This window comes from Amblyomma maculatum, chromosome 1 (assembly GCF_055883805.1).
Source record: "Amblyomma maculatum isolate TAMU_Amacu chromosome 1, ASM5588380v1, whole genome shotgun sequence".
In the NCBI taxonomy this organism is placed as follows: Eukaryota; Metazoa; Arthropoda; class Arachnida; order Ixodida; family Ixodidae; genus Amblyomma; species Amblyomma maculatum.
In genome coordinates this window covers 78,436,312-78,464,310 of record NC_139344.1, presented here as the reverse complement: position 1 = coordinate 78,464,310, position 27,999 = coordinate 78,436,312, and the positions used below count along the sequence as shown (strand labels likewise).

At 45.5% G+C, this 27,999-nt stretch overlaps 1 long non-coding RNA gene across 13 annotated transcripts; it reads left to right on the top strand.

The window, feature by feature from the left end:
• The first annotated feature begins 28 nt into the window (after window positions 1–28).
• LOC146202864 (uncharacterized) lies at window positions 29–27,938 on the top strand. 13 transcript variants are annotated; one of them, XR_014703794.1, is made up of 4 exons: window positions 4,684–4,931; window positions 5,010–5,182; window positions 9,943–10,062; window positions 27,449–27,938. It is a non-coding gene; the product is annotated as an uncharacterized LOC146202864 (long non-coding RNA). The 13 variants fall into 13 exon arrangements; XR_014703795.1 differs by lacking the exon at window positions 27,449–27,938 and adding an exon at window positions 12,525–12,767; XR_014703793.1 differs by lacking the exon at window positions 27,449–27,938 and adding an exon at window positions 10,111–10,392.
• Window positions 27,939–27,999: the final 61 nt, after the last annotated feature.

The following is a 27,999-nucleotide window of genomic DNA, read 5'->3' as shown; positions in this document are numbered from 1 at the left end:
ATGCATGCCGGGTAATCCGCCATGATGATGTCGTTGCGGCAGCAGACGGCAAGCAGCGCAGCCAGGGTGAATTGAGCAAATGCCTTGTATTTTCGACGGTCCACCGAACAAATACGCGGCTTTTTGTGCGCTGCTCTTACGTGCGTGCAATTGTTAGCAGATTCCTGAGTAACGTACGCGTCGACGTTGTGCCCGAAAAATCGGGCGCGCTATGAAGAAATGCAATTGCAGTGCGACGCGGACCTGTTCAAGCTACGCGACAACGACATGACAACGACTGACTGCACTATGCGTCTGGACCTGGCCGCCGTCGACATCGCCGACATTCATGATTTCTAATTCTAGCAAGTATGTAGTTTTATACTTGCCCGGATTGGTGTTGTTCTCGCGTGTGTTGGCCCGTACGTGCGAGCCATTCGCGTCGGCGTCGCTAGAGGAATCACTTGCCTTCTCGCCCTCATGCAGACGTACTGTTGGAATCGTAAAGAACCCGAAGCACCCAAAGTCGGCCTGTCCAATCGCGCCAGCGTCGTCTGCGCGCACTACTCGATCATGTAGACGAGGCTGTGTGGCAGTGCCGTGCTGCGTCGTCTGCTGCCAACATGGAGGATTACCCAGCATGCATCGCTTCATGCCGCTGCGGCCAGCTGCGGCCATAGAGTTAATACAAAGACTCTAGAGGGAAAGCTGGGCAGGAAAACGAGCTTCTCACTGGTTCGCCGCCATCATCAAATTTATCATTGTGGCCAGCACAGTTTCTGCTCACTGCGTCAAAAATGAACAAAGGTTTGAACAAAAGTTTTAAAAACCGCTGCCAATAACACAACTGTAGGAAATTTCTATACATTGTTTTCAAGTTTCAAGCATATTATATAATCTTTCAGGCACCTTCTTGGCCATAAAGGAATGATACAGAACAATTGGAAACCATGTTTGCGAGCAGACGTAGCAGATCAACAGTAAACACACACGAGCACCCTTTGACATTTACTGTATGCAGCACTAGCCATCCCGGATAGACCAAGGGCCGTTGCTGTGAAATTCGTCACCGTTTTTTTTTTTTAATATACTGTGGTCGTCGTCTTGCGCCAAAGCAAATTTCTGACATATTTTCAGGTGATCGGGCACAGAGGAGATGCATGTGCGCTCGACGGACGAAATGCATGCGAAGCGCGAAACAATCGCAGGGATAGCCGGCCTTGCGATAACAACTCAGAAGAATCAGGACACCTATGTGATGTTACAGTAGGTACGCGACGCAACATATCACAAGAAATGCTCCTCACGCGACGATTCTGCCGTTGTTTACAGCACCTACTGAACAGTAGCCGCCCGCCGTCGGTTAACTGCACTCCGCCATCTTCCCACGATCCAAGTTGCCAGCTTCAAACCATCTTCATGTGCCAGATTTAGCAAGTAAAATTCATCTGGCAACCAATGAACAGTGTGATAATGGCGGCAATCACGCGGTCATTCCTCGAATGCATTGGGTGAACGGGCAGCTTTCCCTCTAGAGTCTTTGTATTAACTCTATGGCTGCGGCCGCCAATCTCGCTATGTTCTCTATGCGGCCGCTGCGAAAGCATGACTAAAGTATAGTGCTCTAGAATATTGGGCAGTGTGACGACCGGCGCCGGAGAGCGGGCCGCTTTTGCGATGACAGGAACCGACTTCCGCGAGAGGGCGCGACCTGCAACAGGGGTGCCACGTTCGGCGCTCGGCGCGTAGCCGCTGCGGGGACAGCGGAGGTACAGATGAGCGGTGCGGTTCTGTTTGGAGCTATTTTCCAACGCTACGCCATTGGTGCAGTATTTAATAAAGAGACTACTTATTCCAGGGGCTTAAACTGATCCATGCAATTCCTTTACATCTCTGTGGAGACGCCTTGCACGCTTTGGTATTCCTTCAGAGCTGCGTGCGATGTTTGAATCGCTATTTGAATCTCTTTCAACGTTTTTTACTCCTGCGGACAGCCACAAATCGTCAGATGAGATATTTGTACGCATTGTTTCCAACGAATCGTGGACTTTTGTATTCGTTCTTCCCGTAAGGAGCGGTATTATACGCGGAGGAAAACAGTATACCTGAGAATCAATGCTTAATTGAGCTTTATGAGGGCTCTTTGCGAATCTTTTACGAACACCTGCTTATATTTTGCAGCTTGCGCTTATCAATATATGACTGAACGTTTATCTTAAATCATCAGCAATTTGTAATTTATCTCCTTAATTGGTGTTCTTTCTGCACCTTAATCACCGCTTACACAAATTACAGTGCGCGAGCAAAATATATTTATTCTTAACCATATAAATTGAAGCATTGCACTGGGTACCGGCGAAAATAAATGAACATATACGCCACTCAAGGATTTATTTTTTGTTAGCGATTAACAAATACATATGTCACGGACAATTGTTTACGTGCCGCTCACGAAAGGGTGAAACAGTTGTACAGATGAAAAAAAAAAGTCAAGTACAGCTAGGGCAATGCTTGAAATAAAATACGAAAAATTAAACCGGTCACTAACGAAGGAATGCGGTTATAGTGGGCACTTGAGTGTGGACGTTTAATAGTATATCAATGGTAGATGTACAGAGCAAATAAAAAAAAACACTAATAATTGCGTGTCACCTTGGCAAGTACTGCGGTTCTTGTCGCGCACCGAAAGAAAACGAAAAAATGCGAAACAAATGAGGAGCACCCAATAAGCAAGTAATTAATGTAAGGTTAAATTGAATTTCGGACACTAATGCGTGTTTATTTTCGAGTGTGTGGTACGAAATATGAGTAATCGAATGTACTAGTTAAATGACTATAATGGGGCGACTTGGCGACTACTCTTTACAGAACTAATCAGGCTATAATTGTTTCCCTAAGAAAATTATAATAAAGTTGATATTACACGTGAAATACTTCCAAGGAAATTTAATTATATTTTCCTTTGGGAACTGTTGTCGCGTTTCTTTGACTTCGGAAAAAGCGAAGCCGCAAAAGCACATGAAATTTCATTACTTCAAGTGTAAGCTTTCTGTTCCAAGCAGATAAATGTTTCAGCTTCAACACTCTACAGGAATGTTGCAAAATATGAATTGCGCAGGAGTCCAGAAAGACCACTCGAGTCAAATTGTTGGGCAAACTGTGACCTAGCTTCGAGCCTATTGCGCAGCTTTTGTTCATGGTGAGAAACCGAGTGCCGGTCTTACAACCTCTCTTTCGCAGCGTGTTAAAAGCTGATCGAAAATCCCTCCATATAGTAAACTAAACGTTTTGACGTTATAATAATGGTCTAGCGGCAGCGAATTACGCGCATACTATAGCATCTGCGTCCTCTATGCGTCGTTTTTTTTTTTTTTTTTTTTCAAAGCTATTATTTTTCTTTTTCATTTTGTATGTGCACCACAACATCCCTAGAGCGATTTTCTGGGGGTAAGAATCACTTGCATATTGCCTGTTGCTTGAGCACGCAGAATAAAACAAACTACTTAGATTGAAAACATTTTCTGGGACAATTGAGTTACCGTCAAGCTATAACGCATTGAGATTAAACGTCTTAAGTAAACACGCTTCTCCGGATATTTAAAGCCATCCTTTACAAGAAATTCTAGTTTATTGAAAAAAAAAAAAAAAAAAAAAAGGTTTGTCCTTAGATTAACGTACACTTTGACTCCTAAATATCGACAGTCATACCTCTACACGCGTTCGATTGCACGCCCGAATTGTAGCTTAATTGTTTGTGCACTGCTTTCGTCTTCCCATGGCTTCAATTGGTTTTTAAGCTCGGCCGTTTCCGTTTTTCTTTATTGCCTTTCATATGTCTCTATTTTTAATTGTCCGCTTTCTGAGTCGTACGTTTGCCGTGCCGCACAAAAATTTCAACCCTTTCTTCACCTTCACGGTCACTCTATTCACGATGCCGCATGCCTCCCACACACCCCTTTCTCTCTCCCTCTTAGGCGACACTTTTTTTTTTTTTTTTTTGCAGTCTTTACCTCCTACTTCTTCCACGTTTCCAGACCCACTGTGTTCTGTAATTCAATAGCCTGTTTACCTGCTTGTCGTTCGTTTTTTATCTCCTTGCTATCATGTATACCTTCAGCGGGACAATCTATATTTAATTCAATCGATCTGCAATGCCGACTTTTCTAGTGTTTTCAGGTGACGCAATGTAGTCGGCATGGTTTGCATGTCAATCAACGGAATATACCATTTTGGACTTAATAATTGTTTACTGATGACCAGCTGTATTTATTCAGCGCTCGAACGCATGTGTTGCACGTTTTGACTTCTTCATACATCCTGGCTCCACACCGCCCTTTTCAAAACGACTACACTCCAAAACGCGAATTAAGTGCTTTAGGAATGCTAACTCAAGCTGTACGGCGAATGAACCGCGTGCTGTGCGAGTCTGAATTCGTGCGCGCGCCCCTCTCCAAGCTGTTTTCTTCGGAGCCCAAGAGCACTATAGCCCAACTACTGTCATGTTGCTTCCCCGAGGTGTTGCCGACGGCCAAAATGGAAAATATATTAGACGAGCGTTAGTCGGCATATTTGTAAAATGTTGACACTAGCAGATCGAGACGAGGCACAAGCGAAAAAGAACGTACTGATCCGCCCCGCCGCGCTATGCCGCGCAGCGCGCATACGCGGGCGCTCGGACGGCTGACACACCAGTTGCTGGTGGCGCCCTCTGCGCTGCAGCGCCTCCGTCATCGCAAAAGCGGCCCCCTGCTCCCATGCATTTCGCGCGCGGTCGTCACACTGCCCAATATTCTAGAGCACTATAACTAAAGTGAGCCAGTGCTGCCGCAGCGTTCCAGAGGTGGTGTGCTGGGTGATCAGTAATCCAAGCGTGTCTGACGCCCCAAGTCCTTCGGGCTGTGCGCATTGCACTGGCGGAGGAGGGGACAAACATCGATGGGATGAACAAATAAGTATGTAGTCCGGAAGCGGCGGGTGGCAGATGCGCATGTTTTTTGTGATCCATTTGCTGTAACGCGTAGTATTTTCAGGCAGCAGCACTTCATATCCTACCACTTGTTCACGAAGTGGATTTGGGGCAGGCTTATCGAAGGCAACAGAGTGGTGCTGCCGGCCTGCGTCGTTAGCCGCGTTCGGCATCGTTCGGCGCGAATTTCCGTCGGTGACCTATGTAGGATTCGGGCACCCTCCCCTTTAATTTCAGGTGATTGTCGTTTCACTGCATGCTGTATTCTAAACTTTATCACGTGTGCCAGGCGCACTGCTTCTAGAGGTGCATGGTAGTGGCAATTTATTTTTAGGGTGGAAAAATAGAGAATGCTATTTTATGAAAACCAAGTTATGCACTTAGTCGACTGTCTGCTTTGTGGCACTGTTTAAGAACAGACATCTCATTCCTTTAAATTGCAAAAACAAATGGATATCTGTCGTAGAACTTCTAGGTGTACAAGGAAGAAAGGTTAGCCAGCGAAAAACGAACAAAGCCTGGAAGGAAGTTCAAATCCTGGTAGAAAAAAGATACACATCCAAACAACAAGGTGCTAGAATGCAGGTACTGAACTAGAATACTCATTATTCTAGTTCGCTATAAATGGAGGACAACGCTGAGCATATCACCAATTCTTTCTGGGCACATGCTTCCAAACATCTACAATAAACATTAATTCATTTGGAATGAAATTTTGCAGGATTAAAAAATTAAAACATTGAAGGCTTGTGCCGAGGCAGCCTGGACTGCAGGCATAACCTATATGTAATGTTACTATTGTTACCATGCGAGTGCGCAATATTGACACAAGGAAATGAGTGCTTAAAGGTTTGTTTATTGATACTTCTAGCCGTGAATGCATGGCAACAAACCGCAGAACCATTCCAGCAGTGCTGTAATACAGGTGAAGCACAGATAAAACCACAACTCCTGTTCCTGTACTTGCTGAGCTGAAATGTTAGTTTCAATTTATTTACAGCCAAATGCACTTGCAGAATGTCACATTTCTTATCTCCAAGCTGCAGTAGTAGCTGGTCCCTTTTGGCTGTGTTCTCCAAAGTATAGGGGTAGTACTGCAATTTTCAAAAAGTTGTGGAGGTTCAACCATCCTTGAACCAAATTTCATGAGCGTTAGCCATCGGCCACAGTCACTGCTGCCGCTTCGATCTTGGCTCTCTTGCGCTCTTGCTAAGCACTTTTTGGCAACAAGCTAGCCTGGCTTCTCATTGTTCCATAGTCTCGGCAGCCTGTCTGGTACGGTTGCAGCTGTCTTTAGCAAGTGGGCTAACGTGTATGGCGTATTTCTCTAGGTTTAATGAAGGAGTGCCGCAGATGAAACTTGAAGATGATGATGTTCACTGTAGAGCACGAAAATATCTTGCAGTTAGAAATTGATGGAGACAATGATGTTTACAGTACAAGAGTGTCTTGCAGTTTTACAACAAGGTGTGATAGGCTGTGGCAATAGCATAGTGCTCTCATGCCTGAGCTATAAAGATGGCAATGTTTGCTGCACAGCATGACAGTGCAAAATCAGCATTGCATTCACTTTGAGGTTTGTGCATGGAATGCGTAGCGCTGATGCTCTGGAAGCCTTACTTTAGCTGTCTTGGCTACCGCCAACTGTTATGCCTGGACATAATCCCCTCTTCTTTGGTTATCAGCAATATCTACTGTGCATTGTCCCACTTTCCTTTCACGAGTGAATATACACGAATTCTGCCAGCTATGATAGCCATTGCTTCTCTCTTTGGTGCCAGGCCCAAAGGAATCACTTGGTCGGGCAGGGAGACCTTGTCATTGCCTCGTCTAGTATTTATCTCTCTCGCATTTTATAGAATGAGGAGCTTCTTTCATAATTCATTCATTGAGTACTGTTGATGAGGATGCTTTTAACTTGTTCTCTTTATAATTTCTAGAGCCTGGACATTGTCGATAGCTTCACTTGTTTTGTTGATTCTTTAAGATCAGTGAATATGTTTCTAGTTTTTTCAGCCGCTTTTCTATCCACGTGTGTCCTCCTTTTTGACTTCTTTTCATGGTCGCTTCTTCCTGCTGGATTGTCACGGGAAAAAGAGGCAATATAGAACAGAGCACCACAAATAAAAAATGGAGACGAAGAATTTGCAGCATTACAAAAAGACCATAATGAAATTTGCTAGGAGAGGAGAAAGAAGGGAGCACTTATAGAAGGGAAAAAGGTCACGTGCCCCAGGGCAGAGCGTTTCGACCAGCTAAGTGGGTGTGTGGGCTGTCAGCTTCGACGGTTCCAGCGGGCTACATGCCAGGGCGTGGTCCCCACTGGCCTCTGCTTTGGTTCCGTGGACTGAGGCATTCCCCGTCTACGGTACGAGCAACATACTCTACAACACACTCTCGTGCTGTGCAGTAAACGTCATTCTCTTCATCAAGTTCCAACTGCAACACACTGTTCAGCTGTGCGGCGAACATCATCCTCACGAAGTTCCATCTGCACCACTCCTTCATTTAACCTGGGTAAATATGGCATACACATAAGGCATCTAGCCGAGTGTGGCTGAGGTTTGCTAGTGCAATGTCGGGCCAATCCACCAACCAGCGTGACATAATTCGCAGGGCTTTCACATTACTGCACCTAAGCAGAATTGAGTGTGCTTGGGAACTTTTTTAGAGGGGGGGGGGGGTGCAGTTTTTGCAGTGGGCTATCTAGGATGCAAACTGTGCCACGAGTTTTTCTCAAAGTTGGCAAATCCCATAAATCCTTACAGCTCATTGACCTTTTCTGGGGCTTTCTCATCTCTATTGGTTCTGTCATTTTCATCTGTATGTGTAATTTGTTGGCAGCAAATACACACTACTTTCAGTTCATTCTTTGTTTGTCATGCTTTAGCATATGTATTACCTTTCCTGCAGTTTTAGTCTGTTCGATATCCTTGCTATATGCCTTGACATTTTCTGAAACATTGCTTCTTTCTTCTCAGTTGAGCACTTGCCTGTTTTTGTGTTACTTGAAGTACTCTCAGAAACATTTCAGCCTTTGTTGTCTACAGTATCTGCTAAAGGTTATGCCCCAGGAAGCTTCTTCAATGTTCCTGCTGATGATACCACAGAACTGGGGCCTGTTGTTGCTTGAACCATTGACGTTGGGTATCATTCTTTGGATGGCTTGGTTGGCTTGCCTCAAGTTCATGCAGAGCCAGATGCCGTTAATTCTGTTGGGATTGGCTACAATAACCTACACTCAAGATATTGGTCTTCGAACTGATTCTGTGACATCAGTTTCTGCTTCTTTGTTTCGTAGGTGTGGCAGTATCCATGTTAGGGCTTGTGCCATTGGTTGCATATTGTTGATGTGCAGTTTCCTTTAGAAGTCCTGCAGTTTTTGCTATCAAATGAAGCATTCATCACAGTTTTCTAGAGTGCCTCATGTACTTTAGAGATTGCTTCACCATGTTCTGCCTGGTTTCATATGATGTGCAGGAGACCTAGCTAGTTGGACATGTGTCATGCTAGCAGTGGGGGTGTGTTTTGCTGACCATTGTGAATGGTGGTGTCTGTTGCATATATCCAGGCTCAGCTTCATTTATGAATTGTGATGTTTCCAGCGGTATTTTAGAGCTGGTATAACGAGCTTCTTTAAACTGAAAATATTTTCTTTTAAGACAGCTCTGCAGTGTTTGTCTGAAACCTATTTTTCATTGCTGGCTCTCTGTATTGTGGCAAAAGTGAGTGATCACTCTCATCGGCTCACCTCTAAGCTTCCAGATTGACCTGATCATCTTGTGTTATCATTGGTATGCAAAAATTTCTATGTGTCTTTCAGTCAAAGCTAGGCACATCCTGTGCCACCTGACTGGCCTGTTATGCAACTAAATATCCTTTTTCTGTTTAACAAGTCCAAGAAAGCATTCCTTCAAGGCCAGGAGGCCAGGTTCCAGCCGAGGAGGTGTATTTTAGGGCTTTCGACTTTGCAAAGAAGCGCGGCTTGTCTAATGTGTAACCTCCCAACACCATTTTCTACAGCCACCCATTGGCTACATTTGGCATTTTGTAGCAATAACCTCCAAGACCTATTACTTTTAAGGCTGGCTGCACTATGGTGGTTGTGAAGCTGGCTGGTGAACTGTTTAACTATAGTTGAAGAAGCTTTTCTTTATGGCCATGCTGTGGCCACGGTGAGATTCCTGAAGTCAGTTGTGCAGGTATTTCCTTCGTGCAACTAGTTGCGATGTACCAGGAGAGGAAGAAGTGCGGGCAGACTAGTGAAGAAGAAGGGCTCATATTGTGGGAAGCTGGGAATAATCGGTGTTCAAAGAGTGAAGAGGTGGCAGACATAGACCACAGCACTGACTGCCAGTTATCTCTCATATGAGGTACTGTAATTGATGTAGAGGACCCACTGACATCAATGATGAGGTTTGAAAGTAAGGATGTGCTGCCCAAGTCTGTTGCAAGTGTTTCAAGGAGCACTTTTTAAAATTTAAATGTAAAGGTTGGCTCCACACAAAGCTTTTCAATTTGACTCGATTACTTGCAAAGACCACCTCATAAATTTCTTGCATTAGAACATTACCGCAAGTAGCATTTGAAAAGTCCTTTAGATTTCAAGTGCTGCGTTGCCTTTTGCTTTTCTCACAGCACATTTATCGAAAAAAAAAAAGTAGATTGCAAAAATGATGTCTTCAGTACTAGAGCATGCAGCTGGTCACTTAAAAATATAGCCAAAGGCAACAGACATGTGCCATGGCAGGTGCATTGCACTGCAATGCCACTGCTGTTGCATATATGTTGCATTGTATGTGTTGCATTGTAGCTTCAGGTTTTTATTATGAAAGGATGCGACATCTAGTTATGGAGCTAATGACATATACTTTGACTTCTGTGTTGTACAAGAGATATCCTTGTCGTCAAACCTCATTTATGGCAGGTAGCAAGTATGCCTTTTGGTAGTTGTAGTATGTCCTCTCTGTGATGTCTTGCACCCTGATGGATTGCAGGAACCGAAGAACTGCAGCTACACCGCAGCCAGAGAACAAGATGCCTGCGGCCAGGAGGACATTTCCTGCTGTCTTTCCTTCAACTAGTGGTTGGTTTTTTCAGAGGAAATACTGCAGTGAGTAAGTTCCCTTCACAGTGAGAAGACTTCCTACTATGCTGAAGTGAAGTTCTTTTTTGCCCGCATATTGCGCAGGTCTGAAGAAGCTGCCGCAGGCAACCCACGAACATAAAGAATTTTCGCTTCTTGTAGTGGGGTTGCTCAATCGCTGACTGGCTTGTGTCATCTTGATGGTCGCTGAAAAAGAAGTGCAATGACATCAGCAATTGGTGCCTTGTGTTTGTTATTATGTATTATGAACTAATATGTGGCAGCCGTCGATGTTCATCTCAGAATGTCTTGGTTGTAAAATATCGTGCTAAATAAATCTGCTGTCAAAGTTCAAAGTAGGTATGCAGTTTTTTTTGTTTAATTCTATCATCAGGAAACAGAAAATTACCATGGCAAATTAGGTAGAATTTAGGGCTATGCAACTTATATTTTTTTCACAACAGATTCAAATATTCTTATGCATCTTGGTGACTTGCTCAAATGTTTGTGCAAAATGAAACAGCAAAGTGCAGTGTGATGGCTCCATGGTAGCTCTGAAGACAGCACTAATGTACACTAGGCAAACACAATATGACCATATTATATAAGGCGAAACTGCCCTTTTGCTACCAGAAGCAACTGTGAATATCCTAACACCATGTTCGAGATGAGTGGTGAGCAAGGTATGTATGAGACATGGCCTCTAAAGATTCATCAAGGCAGTATTTGTTGACCCATTGTGAGCATTACCACATCATGTCAAGTCATGTATGATAGTTATGAACGCTGTCACTCGAATGGACTGTGTCATGGGGAGGGTACTTTTGCAGGTTGTGAACGAATGAACATGTGACATATCGGTTATGTAGCATATATGTCACGTCTATGTATCTCGTCATGTTTTTTTTTCTTTTTGCCCATGAACAGAGCTGAAATGACAAATCTGCTTGCCTGGCATGGCCAGCAAATGCACAAAGGTGGCTGAAAGAAGTTCTGTTCGAACATGCGGCCAGTGACAGTAGGAAATACCAGACCACAGGAAAGTGTACTTAGCACTTCCCAATGAAGTTACCGTAGCCTGCGGTATAGGCCCTTTTCTAATCAAGCTCCCAGCTTTGCATTTTGTTCACTTATTTACATGATGAGTATGTAATGCCATAATTCGCATATTTCGACTCCCTCTTCTGCTTCTTGGTCCCACCATGAACGTCCCGCACACTACAGAGAAGCAGACTTCATGGCTCCTTCTACCATCTCGCATCAATTCTTCACATCCCAAAATTTACACTCCTAAGAACCAGGAAGGAAGCTATGACATAGATGCTATGTCACCACCGTGTTATGTGTTTATTTGTTCACAACGTGCAAAACTACATTTTCCATAGTGCGGTCGAGCCCTTCATCCCACGTACTGGGGCATTGCAGTCTTGATCCTGTCCTTGAAATACTCCAAGAAGGAAGCTAGCGAGTTTTTTAGATGAACTTTACTTTGTTACAATATTTCTGGAACTTTGTGATATTTGAAAGCTCAAGTCTGCATCTGATTTGGCTGAAATAATTGTGAACATGCACTACTTGACTCTGTTGCAGTAGATAGAAAGTTGGGTGACATCCATTTCAAAGGAGAAACAACACAGACAGGGACAAGAAAATTTAAGTAAACACTAAACATGTACTATGCTTCTCTTTCTTCTTTTTACATCTGCTTTTATGCTGCTTTTCATTAAAGATGAACTAAACTAGGAAATTTTAAATACTTGTATGCTCCCACTAGACATACTGCTTATGTCTGTCATTGAGCTAGCTTGAATAAGTGCAACCTATCTACTTTTTCACTGTAATACACAATATCATGGCTGTCTGTAGCTGGGGCCTTTGGTTTTAAATAATGAGATTCTGGTGAAGCGGAAATATCATTACCTGCAGAAGCTGGCATCAAACGGCAGCAGATAACTGATGTCCCTCTTTGCAGTTAGCAGCTTGTTGTCGTCTTCAGTGCACAGAGAGTCATCCACTTCCATCGGGATGAGTGTTGAGCCACGAGGAGGTTGAAAGTGCCCTGCTGCAGGTGGTAGCAGATCAAGTACCGCTGCAGCTAGGTTTGTTTTCCTAGCTGTACAGGCTCCCTGGTCGGCCTCTACCCTGGCTTCTCTGGTGGCAGGCTTCTCTGTTTGAACCTTTGTGCTGACAAGAGATTTAAGTCCAATAGACACCTGTGTACCTGAAAAAATTTCATATATTTAGAACTGTTGGCAAGCACCCCATCTACATTTAATGTAATCAACTATGTAACTCTCTTTAATGCATTTTCGCAACACTATTACAGCTTTATCAATAATGACTTACCAACAGAATGGTGCTCCCATGTTGTCTCTGTTGCCACAGTCTGCATGCGAGTATCTGAAGGCCACGCTTGTGATGCTTCCTACAAACAGATATTCATAAATATAGTGATGGTTACAGATTTGAAATTTTTCATGCTTTCATTTTCAGGTGCTGTATAAAGTGAACTGCCCATAACAAAATGCAAACGTTGTGAACCTGCTACACATGCACAAATATTCTGAAAGTGGAGAACTGATATATCTAAAACATTTGCACGGACAGACTGTTTGTTGAGTTTCAAGATCTCAGCAAAATTTGGAGGCATATTAGCAGCACAAACAAAAAAGACAATGCAGGGTAGTAGGCTACTACAGTGTTTCATGAATAAATCCAGCAGCTCATTATTTTTGAACGTCGAGTCTCCCATGTTAATCCAGTTAATATATGTGCTCCGAGTTTCTTTTCTTGGTGCGCCACTGCACACCAAAGCCTTGCATCGTCCACTGAACAAAATGAACTATTTGAACTCCAAAATAATCTCACATCTACAGAAAGAGCTACTACAACATTTGAATTGCTTCCAGAAGGTTCCTCAAGCAATGGTTGAACATGTGCATGGAAGCACATATAGACATAACAGTTGTACTAATTTGCATAGCTTACATACTCCGGGCGATAGAGCCATCATATGCGATACAATGCAAAGCTGTTCAGTACAGTTGAAAATTAAGCACGTACATACTCGTATGTCAAAAGACTTGCATCATCCACTGGACAAAATGAGCCATCCAAAATATTCTCACCTCTACAGGAAGAGCTGTGGTATTTGGATCACTTCCAGTAGGTGCCTCAAGCGATAGTTGAACACAATTGCATGAAAGCACAAATACATAGCTACAGTTTTAGTTTATATAACTTCAAGCAATAGATCCATCATATATGTGTGCAACATATTGCAAAGCTATATATGCAGCCTAAATTTAAATGTATACATATGTTATTAATGCCGTGATCACAGTGCTAACCTGTCTAGTGAAAACTTGCGTAGTGCTGAGGTCTTTCGGGCTTCCTGGCAATGGTTTGCCATGCTAGGAAAGAACGAAAACTGGTGCATAATCAACATAGCGTTAATGGCAGTTTAATTATTCTGCACATGAATGAGAATGAAAGGAACCAACAGTCTGCGAGTCCAAGGTAAAAACGGGATATCTTTTTTCTATCTGTGTACTGCATGTTATTTTTCCTTCTACTTTGTGTTTCTTATCTTTCTCCCTAAACTCATTACAGGACTACTGGTCAACATTAACCACAAAATTATATAAAAAAAGAAAAAACCTACATTTACCTTGGACTCTCAGAGTATTGGCTCCTTTCATTGTATTATAACAAGCCCCTCATTTCCTCTACGCACTGTAAAATCATAAACATTTCTTTGGGGGGGGGGGGGGGGGGGGGCAGGCGGTCTGTATTCTTATAAGTGTGCTGCATTATTTTTTTATTATAAACCCGGTTTGGTTTATGCAGTTCAACGCTGCACAGCACTGACACATCGCTCAGCACATGTAGTATGCGGGTGCCTTGCTTGCGCTTCCGTCGAAAAGCGGCCGCTGTGCCTTGGGCACAGCAGTCGACCGTCCTAACCCACTGCATCACCCAAACAAATTATATAATGCGGTAGTGCTGATCGTCTACATTAGTGTATGTTATTTCATGGTTCAATGTGCGCAGCTCGCATCATCTTATTTTTCTTTTCTAATGCGCTTTCAGAATTAACGCACCAGGAAACAAGAGCTATAGCTGACGATTGCGCATGGAAGTGCGCAAGACGTGAGCTCCCTTTCATGCATTTTCAGCGCCTTTACTTGCAGTTGTGGTCCTCTTGCAAGAGTGGCCGAAATCTCATCCTATAAGCTACACTGTTTTTCCCACATAATGCGCGCAAGATATCTGCGCCTGGAAAACTTGCGTTAGGTTTCATGCACTCCCATGCGAGACTCTGAGCCGTGTTACACATGTCTGCACAATTACTCACAACCCAGAAAACTTACCAGTCAAGAGAGAAACTGCGTCGGCAACGCGTCGGATTTCAGGTGTTGACGTCTCACGTTTAGGCCAGTTAGCTGTGTCAAACTGGAATATTACTCGAATGCGTCAAGGGAAAAATATTGGCCACAGACTTTTAGCTCCTGGCGCTTGTCCGACGATGACAGCCCGATGCGTTGGAGCCAGCTTTCCCGCTTGACACCTTGTTTTGTTGGGACACAATGTCTCATTGTGACATCTTTTCTGTCCTCAGCGCTTAAAGCCAACTACACAGCAATGGTGGTCCATTCCGAACCAGAAACAAAGCAGCACCAGTTGGTATCTCGAGATTTCAAAACGGACAACTGGACAACACGTGCTTTTGCGAGCAGACGGATTTCTCTCGGCCGGAAGTGTTCTGTTTCCATCAAGATGCGCGCAGAATTCTTAGCTTTTTTTATTATACAATAATTACCAACGAATCATATATTACTTCAAGAAACAATAGTGCTCATTTTAAAATATAATTGCAAAAAATTGCACGTGACGTCATATGGCCATGGCCAATGATAACGCTTGCCCCAATGACGTCGCATGGGCTGGGCAGCTGAACACATACATGGTGGTGAGTCGCCCTAGTAGGCTGCGAGCGGCAATTTTCAAAAATTATTTGAAAATTATAGCTAACACGCAGAGCTTTTCGAATATCGTCTCAGTGCTCACTAAGACCACCTCTAAACACCTGTAGCGTCAAAATACGACCGTAAATGGCACTTCAGGGGCCCTTTACTTCATTCAGCTTTCGCTTTCCACTTCTTTGCAAAACACGTTCACGGTACATGCAAGCCACATGCCCCCGTAAATTCGAGTTGTTGGGGTCCAAATCGGCTCGAATAATGCGAGCCACCCACGCAGTGCACCGATCTGTACTCAGCGTCTTGGTGCGTTCACACATGTCTGCGTTGATTCTCGGCAAGCGAAAAGTGCGTATTTGTCAGATTCTGCTTTCGCCTCGAAGTGTCGCTTCGGTAGGAGCGACAGTTCGGTTCGGTTGGAGCGACAAATATAACGCAGAAAATCATTTCGTAGTTGCTGAAAGACGCAAATGAACACGAAGCAATACAAATTACGCAGTGATGCACAAGCGTTCGGTATGGCAGTGGTTCACCAGTTCACCAGCATGGCCGACGCGCGTTCTGCACTCACCGGAAGTGAACCACTGCTCCAACCAGGCTCATGAAAAGCAGATAGTGTAAGGATGACAGTAACGACAATAATAGCGCTACAGTTAGTGATAACCGTAGCGGTGACAATGACACTGTAGTTAGTGATAACGATGACAGAAGCGATGAAAATGATGGTGCATTCAGTCAATTACGATGATGGTGAGAGTACCGATGACAGCCCTGCCGCGGTGGTGCAGAGGTTAGGGCGCTGGACTACTGTGCTCAAGGATGCGTAATCAATTCCCGGTCGCGGTGGCTGCTTTTCAATGGAGGCCAAAATCAAGGCACCCGTCTGCTTAGCGACGTCAGTGCTCGTTTAAAAACCCCAGGAGATCGAAATTTTCGGAACTCTCCACTACACCATCTCTCATATCCTGAGTCGCTTTGGGATGTTAAACACTATAAATAGTCCAAAACAGTGTTCATGACAATAACAATGCAGTTAATGAAAACAGTCATTTAAATTGGCCTTCGCAATTTCCAATCCTAAGCAGATTTTATGCTCAGTCGCGTATATTCGTACATGTTTGCCTTTTTAAATTCACTTTTACGCAAGTGAATAAAAGGAATACTCTCAGTCGCGCAAATTCGTAAAACGTCTGCATTTTTTGTTTCACTTTTAAGAAAGTGAATAAAGGTATTTACGTTTACATAATCATTTTCGAGCCTTTAGCTGGGAGAGATTATTGAAGAGATCTTCAACGTTGACCCGCCTGAGAATCTCGCATCTTAGCTCACAGCAGAGAGAAATTACTTGGGCGGTTGTCAGCTAGCAGTCATAACCTGTAACTAATAATTTGTTTCTTTTGTCACTGCTCTCACTGCATCCGCTGAGATTAATAATACACAGCTGACCTCAACAGCAGTAATGGCAGAGGTCAGTTGGCTTACCAGCTGGTACGAGCTGGCTCCCCACTGAAAGACGGCTATAGAAGCTAGAACCTGCTAGCTCTCTCCCTCGAGACTGGCCGTGGCCGGCATTTGAGCCGATATTCTCCGAAATCGGGTGGCCGGCGCCGTAGGGTTTTGCTCTACGGTGCCGCCGTCCGGCAAGCGACGGACTCCGCCCCTCGAAAGATGGACCAGTGATGGCGCTCGCTTCTCTCCCGTGACTCTTACGTCACGGCTTGCGTGTCCCGAGTGAGCGACGGCGGAGCTGCTGCGTGCGGCCCTTGCGGGCTCGTATGCAGACTAGTGCAGACGGTAGTGCACGAGCACAAAGAGAGAGTGAGTGAGTGAATACTTTATTGGATATTTCAAGGGTTTCGCGGTTGTGAAGTCTCCGTCGTCTTCTCTGGCGCTGGCGACTTGAGGCTTCTCGTCAGCAAGGGTGGCCCCTATTCCAAAGCTCCACTGAGTCGTGCTGCATCAGTCGCGTGCTGCACTAAGGCCCTTTGGGTCACGAGCTCGCCGCTGGTGAGCCGACTCTCCCATTGCTCCGCACTCGGGGTCTTCGTGTTGGTGGAATGCTTTGTTGCGTTCGCATTCCCATGTGATATGATAAAGTGTAGGTGTGGCATCGCACCAAGGGCAGGTGGCTCTGTATTGTGTCGGGAACATTTTATTAAGTATGTGTAGGTTAGGAAAGGAGTTGGTCTGTAACCTGCGCCAGTCGGTCGCTTCCTCCTTTGTTAGGGCTTTGTGTGGTGGTGGATATCTAATTCTAGCTCCCCTATGCAAGTGCAAGATCTCTGCATATCCCCCCTCGCAAGCCTGTAGGCGGAGCTCCGGAGCATTTGACTGCCCTGCCCGGAATGCGTTACCTCGAGCTAGGCTGTCTGCCCTTTCGTTCCCCCCTATGCCCGTGTGGCCCGGGATCCAGATTAGGTTATGCCTGGGTTTCTCCTCGGCTGAGGTTACCCCGCTGAGTATTTTAAGGGCTGTTCTGCTGATCCTGCCTCTCGTGTAGTTCCTGCACGTCTCCTTCGAGTCCGTCAGTATGTTGAGAGATCGGCCCGTTCTGTAGAAAAAAAAGCGTGGGTTGCGCTCCTGTCTGGTGCCCAGCGAAGCGCGCGCTGACAAAACGCAACAGATGCCGTATATATTTTTCATTTTTCAATGCACCAAGTGTCGCAGCTTAGCCCGACCACCTACAAAACTTTACAATGTTTCAGTTGATGAGTTACTTGTTTGTTTGAATGGATGTATCAAAAGAAATCTTGCAAGTTCTGGCGACTCATTCCTTTATTGATCACAGAGTTATATATGTTCCTATAGATTTCTTCGATTTCGCTGACTTCTATGAATAATATCATAGAAATTCGCATTGACGCTGCGCTTGGATACTGGCTTGATATATATATTGTTACGTATATGCCACTAAAGAGGACGACGATGGACAACTCAGTGATAGACGACGAAGCTGAAGAAATGGTTGGTGCTTGCCTGAACACCTAGTGAAACTTATTGAACGCATAGTTCACTTGCGCCTCACAAACCATGTGATGACCCTGAATGCATTTAATGATGCACAAATTGGTTTTCGTCAAGGGTGCTCCATTTGGACGGCTCATACAGATTTGGAGAGTAGAATTAGGTTAGCAATGAAGAAGAAAGAAGTGTTGGCATTGGTCACTTTGGATATCGCCAAAGCATATGACAGTGTAGAACACTCTATTCTGTTGAATAAGATAAACGAAATTAGGTCACCTTTTTACATGTTTGCATGGTTAAAAGAATTCTTAAGCAATAGAAAATTTTTCTGCACGAGAGGTTCTATAACTTCTGAAACTTATTACCAAACTAGAGGCGTGCCTCAGGGATCGGTGCTGTCTCCATTGCTATTTAATATATTAATGAGAGATATTCCTGTTCATCCAAATATAAAAGTGTACGTGTATGCGGATGATATTGCCTTTTTCTCTTCTGCACGAGATGTTCATTCCTTATATCAGCTATTGCAAGCCTACTTGAATGCCCTTGAAGTTTGGCTCGGTAAAGTAAAATTAACTCTCAATGTGAAGAAATCCTCAGTACTCGTTTTCCCACTGGCACGCCCTCTTTATATCTCCCTTGCGTATTGCAGTTCACAAATCTCACAGGTTGAATCCTTAAAATACTTGGGTGTATTATACCACTCCCAATTAGACTGGCGGCCTCATATCAAAAGTAATTGCCTGAAAGGTGAGCGAGCCCTTGGTCGCCTGATTCGAATTAGCCATAAGAAATTTGGTATGCGTAGAGATACTCTTTTGTTTCTCTATAAAACTTATTTGAGACCAATTCTGGAGTTCGGCTGTGTTCTTTTCTCGGGCAGTCCTAAATACAAACTACAACCTTTGTTGCTACTGGAGAGGTGCGCTTTACGACTATGTTTGGGGTTGCCAAGAACAGTTTCAAATGCAGTCCTCTATTTAGAGGCCCGTGTACGTGACTTGAACTCTCGATTTGAGCTGCTCACTGTGCGAACCTTTTTACGAGCACTGGAATCTCTGTCTAGAGTGGCTTCTCCCATTTTTATTACACACCAATCTCAGTTTCTAGATTATCATTGGCCGCAATATAAGCAACCACAATTTGTATTTACTCAGTCCTTGCTGTCCAAAATTGCAGTTTCGCTTATGTCAGTATGACGTGTTGGCAATGTTCAAGCTACTTCCACACCGTGCTTTGACCAGTCGTTGCCATCTAATGCAAAACACTTGGCTACCACGGTAATAAAGGGACACCTTGAAGATTATCTATTACAATATCCACGACATGTAGCTATTTTCAGACACTTGACTACCACGGTAATAAAGGGACACCTTGAAGATTATCTATTACAATATCCACGACATGTAGCTATTTTCACAGATGCCTCACAACGAAATGAAAAAGCAGCAATAGGGATTTACTCCCAAGTACTTGATTGGAGCTTTTCTGTACGGATCCCTGATTACACGCCAATATTTACTGCTGAATTGCTTGCAATTGGTTTGGCCCTTCAAAAAGTTCCCGGTAATGTTACTCACGTAATCATACTCTCTGACTGCCTGTCAGTCTTAGCAGCATTAGAAAGTCCGAAAATGCGTCTTTTGAAACAAACCCTGATGTTTTTCCTTCCGATACACTTACAGGAAGTACGTTTTCAGTGGGTTCTGGGACACTGCGGCATCGCTTCTAATACAATGGCGGATTATTTAGCAAATTCAGCTCTCAGTGGGCCTGTTGCCGATGTTGTACCCAATATTATCTTGCTAAATATATCCCGTTTTGAACAACTTGAAACGTTAAACTCCTTGAGCCATGAGCCACTCCTTGCGACTACGGATTTTAACCATTTAAATTTCCATTGGAATGTCTGATGTTGTACCTCGAGCCAATGTGAGGTTTCCATGACGCTCATGCGTTGTAGAATTCCTTCCCTCAATCTTTATTTATGTCGCTCTGGATTCACGCCGTCGAATCTTTGTGCGTCATGTAATGACGTGGAAACAATTGAACATTACATCCTTTCCTGCCACAGGTATGCTACTCAGAGAAGACATTATCTAGAAATACCTCTTACTCACCTAGGATTGCCATTTACAGTTCCTGTCCTCCTCTCCTTTGGTGCAACCGTCAAAGGGTGTGCCCTAAAACCGGTGTGTGACTCACTTCATAATTATAATATTGCTACTGGAAGATTTGTTTGTTAGCGCTGATCTGTCTGAATTGTATTTTTCTTCTTATTATTTTTAGTCATTTACAATTTTATTCCTTTCTTTCATTGCTTTCTATTACATCGCCTCAAAATTTCAAGTTATTTCAGCAACACTAGCTCCTAATTATTAGGTTATCTATATCATACAGTCAAATCAACATTATCAAAAATATTATGTCACCTACAACGAATTCTGGCCAATCCCCCACTGTGGGTATGTGCCATTACAACGAGGGAGAAGAAGAAGAAGAACACCTACGTCATTCACGGCAAATTGAGATTTCTCTAACAAGGCTGCGATGCCGTATCCCACCTTTAAATTTCTATCTTTACAGGTCTGGTTTGGCATTGTCTCCCGTATGCGCATTTTGCGATGAACAAGAAACATTAGATCACTTTTTATTGTTTTGTCGCCGCTTTACTACGCTGAGAAGACAGTTGATGGAAAAGCTATTGCAACAGCTTGGCCTTAGTTTAAGCAGCCCGACATTGTTATCATTTGGCGCCACCATCCTTGCGCACAGTCACAGCTAGGTCTGTTTTTACCGCCATGCAAATATTTTTACTGGAATCAAATCGTTTGCCTTGCTAAATATTTAAACATCACTTGTTCTACAATTGCAGTGTCAATCTCCCGTAAGTGTTACCACTTTTCATTTTATATTTCACTAATTTCCCGTTTTGTTTCCTTTCCTCTACCCCTCAAATCATTTTTTTTCTTATGCAAGTACAATTAAAAAAAATGTTTTTTTTTTTGCTACCCAATTCTTGGCCGATCCCCCTCTGTGGGTATGTGGTATAAGTTATTTAGAAAACAACTACGTCTCTCATCCCCTGTTGTGGTACTAGCCTTCTGCCACGTATCATCTTGGTGGAGGTGAATCAAGATCCCCGTACGCGCCGATTAACCCATTTACGCTGCCAAAAGCTGGATTTGCGAAGCGGCCGCCACCTATCTGGGATCACAACCACGTCTCAAACAGCCACGATGACTACCGAAGCAGCCCCTACCACCGCGGTAACATCGCCTCAGCCAGTTGTTAATTCTAACGAAAATTCGCCACCCTCCCACCTTTAATGGCGACGACAACCCAGACGTTGACGATTGGCTAGATGAGTGTGAGCGCTGCGGCCGGAACAACCACTGGGACGCCACCATCATGCTCGCTAACATCATCTTTTATTTGGCGGGAACAGCTCGAACATGGTTTCAAAACCACGACAAGAGCTCGTTACCTGAGATACCTGCAAGCGAAAGCTTAAGGACTTGTTCGGGAAACCAATTGGACGCGCTCTGGCTGCAAAACCGGAACTTTCTTCTCGTGTTCAATCTCCCACGGAGTCCTACCTCGCCTACATTCAGGACGTGCTTGCGTTGTGTCGCAAGATCAACACTTCCATGCCGGAAAGTGACAAGGTAGGGCATATCCTCAAGGATATCGCGGATGATACGTTCTACATTTTATTCTGCGTGGATTGCTCTACCGTCGACTCAGTTCTTCAAGTCTGCCGAAAATTCGAGCAGGCTAAACAAAGACGTCTCGTACTTCGCTTTGAGCGCCTTCCGAACACCGCGGCTACCTCATCCTGCGATGACCTGGCCCCTCCAACCTTCCCATCCCACGACCGTGACTCGGATCGTTCACAGAGAACTCGAGGCCCCAACTCCTGCACCACTCCCGTCACCGCTGCCCGACACCGTGGCCATGATACAATCCGTTGTCCGCCAGGAACTTGCAAACGTGGGCCTCTCCTCTAGCTCCGTGCCGCCCCCGCCACCATCGCACCCTGTTCCTTTAGTGGCTGCTACAACCACCAGCACAGCCTCCCCACGTCGCTACCTTGGTCATAATCCTGCAGAGTGGCGCACTCAGACTGTCGAGCCGGCCACACTTCGCGGTATTGCCGTAGCCGTATCTTCCCCACCCCTCGCTCCTATTACAACGCTGACCGTCGGTATTACTATGGACCTCGACGCTTTGCTGCCCCACCAGAGGAGCCTCGCCCCGCCTATGATCGACCTACACACTTTTTTCTCCTCAACCAGATGAACCTCGCACTGAAACCGTCGCAACTGCTCGTCGCTTCAGCCGATCTCCATCTCTCCGGGCTCGTCGATCCCGTTCACTGGTACCTAGTCGCGGCTCCTCCCCATCATACGCTGGCGCCTATACTCGAGAAACTAGCGAATGCAGCGCCCGGAAGTGATGCTGCATTACCGACCCGGACTGCCAACTCGGTTCTGAACCCCGCACCTAGACGTAATCTCATTGATATTCTTGTGGATGGCGTTCCAATTTCTGCACTTATTGACATTGGTGCCCACATTTCTGTCCTCAGTTCCTCGCTCCGCCGACGCCTCAAGAACGTCCTCACGCCCGCCACCTCATCTACCATTCGTGTTGCGGACGGCAGCACAGCTACTGTGATTGGTATGTCTGCACGCATTAGCATTGCCGGCCGCAACACCCCTATGTTATTTACAGACCTCACCAGTTGCCCTCAAGACGTTATATTAGGCCTCGAGTTTTTAACTGAACACTCCGCTCTCATTGGCTGTTCTTCTGGACTGCTTCACCTGGACCTGCCGTGTTGTCCCGATGAACAAGTTGATGCAACTTCAACGCTCCGTCTTCGCTCCGCTGAATTTACTCGCCTGCCACCTGAAGCCGCTGTGCTGATGACGCCCTTTCCCTCCATTCCTGATGGCGACTACGTTGTTTTCCCCTTAACCGATGTGACTCTGCAGCGTAGCATAGCCCTTCCTCTTAATATTGTGCATGTATAGCGAATAACCACACTTATCTTCCAGTCCTGAACTTCAGCTTCTTTGTACAAGTTCTTCCTGAAGGCATTTCTCTCGCCGAACTGACCCCGTTGTCTGACTTTAATGTGTGTGCACTTTTACCTGACCCTACTGCTAGAGTATCGACAAGGAATGCGCCATCTCCGCCTACGGAGGCCCGCATATCAGGAATGGTAGCTCGCTGACTTGTGTACTGATCGTGCTCAAGCACTTAGCAGCCTTCTGACCTCATACAGTGACATTTTCGATTTTCGTAACCGACCCTTGGGACAAACGTCCCTCGTTACTCACCGTATTGATACCGGAGACGCCAGCCCAATTCACAGAAGACCTTACCGAGTCGCCATTTCTGAACGTCACGTCAAGATGAAGTGGATAAGATGTTGGCAAGAAACATTATAGAGCCCTCGAGCAGCCCTTGGGCGTCACCAGTCGTGCTTGTTAAAAGGAAGGACAATACCTGGAGGTTCTGCGTTGATTACCGGCACCTCAACAAAGTTACAAAGATGGACGTTTCCCCACTTCCCAGGATAGATGATGCCCTCGACTGCTTACACGGTGCCAGTTATTTTTCTTCGATTGATCTTCGTTCCGGTTATTGGCAGATCGCTGTTGACGAAAGGAACCGAGAGAGACGGCCTTTGTCATTCCCGATGGCCTGTACAAATTCAAGGTGATGCCTTTCGGCCTGTGTAATGCGCCCGCTACATTCGAGCGTATGATGGACTCTCTTCTACGTGGTTTTAACTGGACGACGTGCTTATGTTATCTCGATGACGTCATTGTCTTCGACCTTCGAGAGCCATCTTCACCGCCTTGATGCCATTCTTGGAGTCTTCCGAAGAGCTGGCCTTCAGCTGAATTCAAAGAAGTGTAACTTCGGCCGACGTCAACTCAAGGTACTCGGACACTTGGTCGATGCCCGCGGCGTTCAACCCGACCCCGACAAAATTCGTGCTGTAAGTGAATTTCCTACACCCCGCTGTACCAGTGACGTTCGCAGTTTTCTTGGCCTTTGCTCGTATTTTCGGCGGTTTGTCCCCAACCATAGCCTCCTTTATGCCCCGACATTGCGGAGACGGCTCGTCCACTCACTCTTCTTCTCAAGAACGACGTTCTATTTTGCTGGGGCCCAGAACAATCTCAAACCTTTTCTGCGCTGATTGCAGCCCTCATCAACCCGCTTGTCCTGGCACACTTCAGTCCCTCAGCACCAACGGAGGTACGCACCCACGCCAGTGGTCACGGTATTGGTGCCATTCTCGCCCAGCAGCAGACGGGTCGCACTCGCGTCATTGCTTATGCCAGTCGCCTCGTTTCAGCGGCTGAGCAAAATTATTCGATCACAGAACGTGAGTGTTTAGCCCTTGGACCATTACAAAGTTTCGCCCTTACTTGTTTGGCCGCCCGTTCTCCGTCATCACCGACCACCACGCCTTATGTTGGCTTTCTTCGCTGAAGGACCCTACTGGTCGTCTCGGGCGTTGGGCGCTGCGTCTTCAGGAATACACTTTTTCTGTCGTCCACAGGTCCGGCCAGCTACACACTGATGCCGATTGCCTGTCCCGCAACCCGGTAGATCTGCCGTCTGAAAGCGAGTGTGACGATGATCCGTGTGTTGTCGATGTCTGACCTTTCAAACATTCGCCATGAGCAGCGCTTACATCCCAAGCTTTGCGACATTATCAACCGCCTCAACACTGATCACCCAGACGCTACCCTTGCTTTGTATGTGTTCCACAACAGCACTTTATATTGGCGCAATATGCGACCAGATGGTGCTGAGCTTCTGCTCGTAGTCCCCGGCCACCTGCGTGCCACCGCGTTCTTCAGCAGCTGCACGCCGCGCCGACTGCGGGTCATCTCGGCGTATCTCGTATGTACGACAGCGTTCGCCAGCGCTTCTTTTGGCCAGGCCTCTACCGCTGTGTTCGTCGTTATGTGGCTTCTTGTGACAGGTGTCAGCGACGGAAGAAGCCCTCGGTTGTGCCTGCTGAATCCCTACAGCCTATCGACATACCAATAGACCCATTTTCCCGAGTTGGCTTTGTTCTCCTCGGCCCTTTTCCTCTGTCTGCTTCGAGGAATAAATGGATTGCGGTGGCTACGGACTACACTACGCGTTACGCCGTGACACAAGCGATACCCACCAGCTGTGCAACTGACGCGGCAGCGTTTCTCCTTCACGACGTTATCCTGCTCCATGGTGCACCACGCCAGCTGCTTACTGACCGTGGTCGCTGCTTTCATTGCTCGAGTAGTCGAAGAAATTCTCCGATACTGCTCCATTAAGCACTATTTCACCACCGCTTACCACCCACAAACGAACGGCCTCACCCAACGCCTCAATCGCACACTCACGGACATGCTGTCAATGTATGTATCGGCTGATCACCGTGGGATATTACTTTACCGTTTGTTACGTTTACGTATAATTCCTCCCGTCATGATACGACGGGCTACTTGACCTTCTATCTATTCTGTTCGGCCGTGACCCCTCTCTTCTGTTTGACAGCGTACTGCCTCACACCGCTGATGCAGGTTCCTATGTTTGTGACGCCATATCCCGAGTTGACGCCGCCCGTGTTGTTGCTCACCGCCGACTGGCTTCCTCCCAAAACTCTCAAAAACGCCGCCATGATTCTCGTCCTAGGGATGTCCACTACTCTCCGGACTCTCGTGTCTTGCTCTAGACTCTCGCAAGTAGAGTTGGGCTCTGTGAGAAGCTCTTGCCGCGGTACACAGGCCCCTACCGTGTTTTACGGCCAGTCACTTCCGTGACATACGGGGTCACCCCTGTGCACCCACACCGACAGATCGATATGCCCCGTACAGAAATCGTTCATGTCGCTCGCATGAAGCCGTACCACTCCAGCTGTAGTTCCTCGACGTGGTACGCACCGGGACTATGCTTTTCGTGCCGGGGTAATGTTACGTATATGCCACTAAGAGGACGACGATGGACAACTCAGTGATAGACGACGAAGCTGAAGAAACGGTTGGTGCTTGCCTGAACATCTATGTCTCTCATCCCCTGTTGTGGTTTCCCCTTGTTGTGGTACTAGTCTTCTGCCACGTATCAATATTCGTACCCATTTGTTGTTCCGTAGTACACGCGGTGTTTTTACTGAGGCTGAGATAAGAAGGCGTTCGAACTCCAAACTGCTGCGAGAGGTCGCGGCACTAAATGCGGAATGTAAGAGATGGGGATTATTTTTTTTTTATCTGGGGTGCTGAAGTAACACTATTCTCAAGTAGTAGATTTAGAATTTCACTCCCTTTCATGTCGGAGCTACGCAAACGGTATCTCGTTGCAAACAGTTAAGGTGGTAGTTTTTCTCGCAAACATAAGCCGATCCAAACGAAGAACAGGTCCTTGGCAAATTGAAATCATGTAAAGCATGTGGCTCACAAGTTCAGCTAAGAGCCATTATACACTATACAGACACAACCAGAACCAAAAACAAGCACGGCGTGGCAAACAAGGTTCGGGACAGTAAAGATTTGGACGGGCGGAAAACCTGTTGGCTAGGCAGATATGAAGAAGTCAAAGGTGAAGAAGGGAAAGAAAGAGGTAATGGGCAAGGTGAGGAAAGAAACAGAGGAGAAAAATGAAGAAAAGAGAGGAAGAAAGACAAGCAGCGGATGAATGGCGCGGCAAGAAAACATCATCAAGGGGAGGTCTAAGGAAAGAAATAAAGAAGCATATCAGTGACAAAAAGAAATTCAAGAAAAGGCCGCAGTCTACCCGCCAGACAGAGAACCCCTTTTATGAACGCTGTGACGAAACTGTTTACCCAGAGTAATGTAACTAGAATGTGTATTTCCACTACGCTTTAATACTCGCTTCTTATATTCGTACTCATTTGCTTCCTCGCTTTATGCGCGGTACTTTGCAGTAAACTGTAGAGTTGCGTACAGCTACTCAAGCTAAGATGGCAACGCACTCCAGCCCCAAAGCACAAGAGACTGACAACAACAGCCGATTTTATTTCATTTTGCAATATGCAGGGCGTCACTGCTAACCACGACTTCCGACAGATTTGCGTGAAATATTGTTTCAGTTGGTGCCTTTTTAGCTTGATTTTTTAACCCTTGTATCAAAAGCATCTTGCCATGTTGTCGCGAACAATTTTTTTTTTATTTATAAAATTGTTCATTATATGTTTTCGCTGAGTGCGAAGAATAATTTCGCTGATTGTGAATTCCGCTGATTGCGAAGTATAATGTTATTGGAGTGAACATTATTTCTGCTGCGGTTTAATACATGCTTGCTATAATTATACTCATTTGTTTTGGCGCAATACGCGCGGTGATTGTACCGTTACCGAAGCTGAGATGAAAACGCGTTCTAGCTCCAAACTGCTGCTAAAGCACGTGAGACAACACGCTTTTTTTTTTTTTTTCTATGCAGACGCGGATCACACGACTTCCACCACTGCAGGGAGGGCAGCCGCCACCTCCGATTTTTTTTTCTTGCAAAAGAAAAAAAAAGCGCTGACGTGGGAGCAGCGAGGCTCCGTCCGAACAGGTTTGACGGCCGTCGTGCGGTGTCTCCCGCCGCTGCCGCCGCGAGGGAGAGGAGCATCGGCTGTGAGAATGAGGCCTATGACGGACGGATCTCTCGAATGTGAAACATAAAAAATCGCAGCAAGTGAGTTAATAAAAAAATATTTTTAATAGCGAAGATCAGAGTTGACACTCAAATTTTCATAAAGGGCAGATCGTTTTGACCATGCAAGCAGTAAACCTGACTGCCCAAATAGCTACCTGAACAGCAAATAACCCGGAAAATCAAAACAGAAAAAAAAATTACTGCATTGAAAAAACGACTGCTGTGTGCACAACTTCCACAGCGACTCCATCCGCACATCATAATAAAAAAAAACGATAAATTTACTGTGGCAAGCTATCACAGTGTGAGAAATCATTCCATGATGCAAGACAACATAAGCGCATATGGCG